Source organism: Phaethon lepturus, unplaced genomic scaffold (assembly GCF_000687285.1).
Source record: "Phaethon lepturus isolate BGI_N335 unplaced genomic scaffold, ASM68728v1 scaffold24094, whole genome shotgun sequence".
Taxonomy (NCBI): Eukaryota; Metazoa; Chordata; class Aves; order Phaethontiformes; family Phaethontidae; genus Phaethon; species Phaethon lepturus.
Genome location: NW_010532909.1, coordinates 6680 through 11277, shown reverse-complemented (window position 1 = coordinate 11277; position 4598 = coordinate 6680).

The following is a 4598-nucleotide window of genomic DNA, read 5'->3' as shown; positions in this document are numbered from 1 at the left end:
GAAAGAGTCGAGAAAACCTTGAGTTCAAGTGACTGGACTTTCAAGGTTATAGGTTTTTAAATAAGTGTAAATGGGTTTAAGGGTGATATAATTTAAAGGAAATAAGTGTTTAGGGGAGAAAAAAATCCTGACATATCAGAGAGGTTAAACATGAGATAAGGGTACAAATGAAGCAGTTGTTGTGACCACACTTGTGTGACACACTGCTGTGAGACTCAACCTCAAGCATAGAGGCAATAATGTACATTTTTACCTGCTTCATTTAAGGTGTACAGCGAGACTGAGTCTAGGTTGTGATATCTATATAGTAAGAGGAATTATTTCTGGATTCCCTTCTAAGCCAGAGGAAGCCACCTAAATGAGAGGAGAAACCAGTCCTGGGAAGATTCCTTCTACAAGAGCTGGAGGAAGCAGAAAGTGATGCCTGAAGTCTGAATCATAAATGCATAGGGGTTCCTGACAGAAATTCCAAAAGCTTCTTTACAAAAGCATCGTTCTCAGGCTAGTATAAAGCAGATGGACCCAATCTTCACCTGCTGTAAATCAAGTTAAATATGTTAAGCTATGCTGATGTACAGCAGTGGAGAAATTGCTTCCAAGTCTTTAGCTTCCCAAGATTTGGCCTGAGACAGGTAGACCTATGCCCAGCCAGTTCCTGAGCAAAAGGTGGCTAATCTCCCTAAGTCTCCTCCTCTCCATTTTATTGCTGAGCATGACATTATATGGTGTGGAATCTCTCTTTGGTTATTTTGTCTCCCCAGTTGTGTCTCCTCCCAACCTCTTGTGCACCCCCATGTCTATTCACTGGAGGAGGGCAGAGTGAGAAGCAGAGAAGGCTTTGATGCTGCAGAAGCACTTTGCAGCAATAACTAAAACATTAAAGTCTATTATCAGTATTGTTTTGGTCGCAAATCTAAAACATAGCACAAGACAAGCTGCTATGAAAAAAATAAACTCCAACCCAGGACTTTAAGTTATTTAAAAATAACTCCAACCCAGTCTCTAAGCTGCCCAGGAAGAGGAGACGAGTGCCCCCAGGCACTGATCAGGGGTGCCCTAGGTGAGTCTCCGGGCCGCAGACAGTTACTGTCTCAGAATATTCCTTGTTCCTTGATGCCGGCACAGACTCTGCGCGATCAGTGAGCAGCGATGGTGACCACGCTTCAGGATGTGACACCACACACAACCCACTAGTGCTGGGCTCTCAAATGGCAATGATGGAACTCTGAGCCATGCTTGGGCAGACATGCACATACTATGTGGCTTCAGTTGGCTTATTTAATTTCTCAGCTGCAGAATTGACATCCATATGAATGGATGAAAAATATTTACTGCTACCTATGAATAGTATTTACTACAGCATAACACAAATGCTGTGGTGATTAATTAAAGTTTGGAAATTATTTTGTAAATGTGAAGGGCCAGGGCAGATGTTAGTTATTTGCTAAGGCAGCATTTTTGGTGGCATCAATTCTAGGTCTGCGATCTTCAGTCCTTCAGCAGGAGGTAACACCCTACTGTCAGTGCATTTCTGTTTTCCAGGGTTGCTTGCAAGGGCTTCTGAGCCGGCACATACTGATGACCAGTTCTATCCAAAACATGTGTACCTCATGCTTTCCATTTGGGACCATGATCAAGATGCTACAAAGGAAAAACCAATGCTTTATAGCAAAATATTGAGTCCTTACTGGGTCAAAGATAACGTTATGGAAAGTTGCGTGTGGCTGCTGCTGAGAGATATGCCAGGCTTCAGTGGGATCACTTGCTTATCCCCATGTGCCACAGAGGGAGCGCTCAGCAGTTTGCCCTGAGCTATGGGAATGTGGCTGTCAAGAGCTCTGAAGGGAAAACGTGAAAAGAGGATTTTTTGAGATATGAAAAGCAAAAGACCTGTTTGTTTGTATCACGTAGGACTGAAAAACATGGGGTGCCAAGATGATTTCTTTGCCTTTTTTGTATTTAACGTTCAGGTCTCATCTTCTCTGGGAGATTTTATTGTCAGTCATTCAATGGCATCATCCCAAGATATGGAACTTAAAAATGACCACCAGAAAGAAAAAGATTGTGCAGCTACACTGCTAATGCAAGTGTTTTCTGTTAGGCTTTGTTACCTGCAAAAACTAGTAAGTGTCAGGGACAAGAAATGCAAGAGCTGAGTTCACCACAGCCTTGCCTATCTGAGAAGCTGAAGCCAGTGCCCAGGGCTGAGACTAAAGTTGTTGTTCCTCAGCTTTCCTGGTACCCTAGAAAACAGAGACTAGTAACATCCTCCAGATCACAAGGTCCCTCAAAATCTGGTTCCCTCACCACTCCTGTGGGAGGGCAGAAAGTTCCTTAGAGCAGGGCCACTGCACCCTTGCTTCCCACAACTGTTTTCAGCAGAGAAAGTTTTACCACCTGTTTGAATTGACTAACATATCCATTTTTTTTCTTTTTTTTTCTTTTTCTTTGACATCTGTGGCATGCTGCCTATGACAGTTTGTCCTCAAGTGTGGCTGTAGTAAGCGTAACTGGGTGAAACTGATCCCTTGTGATTCAGGTTTAGGATTATGCATTTTAATAACAACTGTGAAGGCAACCTTTCTTCTAGATTCAGATTTACCTCTTTCTACACAAAGCTGATCTTAATTCAGCTATAACAGACCTGAAATAGCTGTTATAGAAAAGAATGTCTGTAAAATAGCCCTGACAGGTCTGCTAATGATTAAAAAGTTATAATTCACCTTCATTTCTTTTAATTGATTCTTGGAAGTTTTTCTTACACACACACACACTGGAGTGAGTTACAGGAGCTTGCATACCAGGTGTTTTTTTCAAACGATCATGGCTCTATTTATAATGACACTTGGCACCTCTAACTGACATTATGTTTTAACTCTAATAAATAACCAGAAACACAGTGCATCAAAGCCAAGTGATGATGCCAAAATATTGTCATTATTGCCAGTGACATGACTGATCCTGCCGTATAAAATAACCTTTTTTATAATGTGTTAACTTCTTCTTCAGATGACGTCTTCCATTTGGAGGACGTTCATCACTGCCTTCTATCTTTTACGGTAAGAATGGAGCTGTAAAATAGCCACTCTCTGTTTGGATACCAATCCCTTTTGCAGTGCTGTTGACATAGCTGGATCTTCTTTTCCTGCTTTTTTTTTCTCTGTCTTCCCTGACAATACAAGTCACTCAGAGTTGAGGCCACTGAAATGCCTTTGTTATCCTAATGCAGTACAGTAAGCAACTACAGTTGCCTCTTCATCCGTCCTGTAGGAAACTCAGTGGAGTTTTAACATTGTTTTGTAGCACCAAAATCTCATGACTCTGATTAATCTCCTGGTGTATTTCTCTTCATGTATCCAACTGGCACACCTCTCCAGGCAGGCTGACGGTGTGTAAGTTCTCAGTAATTTCCGGTCACAAATGTATTTAGCTTTCTTTTACAGAGAAACAGGAGAGACAGAACTCTGGGAGTCACAGAATTAACCTTTTATGAGAATATCTTCTCTCAAATCTGCATATGTCTTCACTCTGACATCACCACATCCCCTGGGATGGAAACCTACTCACACAGTGCAGCCTTGTGTTCTTCAAGTAGGACCTTGCCAGCTTTGCGCTTTCCTCAGTTTGTCTGCTGACATAGTCTTTGTTATCTTAACAGAGGTATCACTCCATAATTTTTGAGTCTGTGGTTTAAAGGATGAAGAATTATCCTCTACCTGAATCTACTAAAACAAAATTAGTGGCCATGATAAATCACAGTCAGTCATCAAACACATCCTCTCACCTACCCACATCAGAGATGGCTCTTGGCTTTAGTGGCAGCATCACCAGGTTAGACACTGTCATTTCTCTTCACAGAAGCAAGCTGAGAAGGGACTATAGGTCCTAATTCTTGCTAGCATTCAAGGTTGGCATTAAATAATTAATAAAGGCATCAAAAATGAGGGGAAAATGACACATTTAGAAATACCTTTAAAAGTCTTTGTACACTTAATCATGTGGTCTTGCAGCAGTAAGTTTAGGCGGTCACTAAGGGCTGGGTGAGGTGTCACCAGGAAAAGCGTTTGACCTTACTGTAGCTCAGTTGTCAGGCCTGCATGCAGTAGTCATACTGCCACCAAAATCAAGTTTTCCTACTCCTCACTTTTGGGTTGCTCCCAATTTTTTTTCAGATCTTTCCTCCAGGGAACACTTTCTGAAATGCCCACCTGTCTCTATATAGAAATGAGTTTCTGGGGGAAAGTATTACTAAAAAACATTCTTTGATTCAATTTTATATCATATGATGAGTAAAATACTTGATCTTGATGGAAGCAATATAAGAAAAGGCAGTGACAAAGTGATTAGAGCTGCAAGTGCCCTATTGCTACCATGTTGGCACACTTGTGTTTTGGCTCAGATCATAGACTCCTGCAGCTTCGAAGTATATATGTTTCTGGGGCATGAGAAGAAAAAAAGAAATGCGAACACTAAGATGGCTTTTAGAAGACTGGCCTATATGCTAAGAGGTTGCACTGTGACTAAAAACTTCTGGCTGTTACTCAAAGGACTATGTAAATATAAGAATTGCAAATTCTTATATGATTTACGTGTTTTTT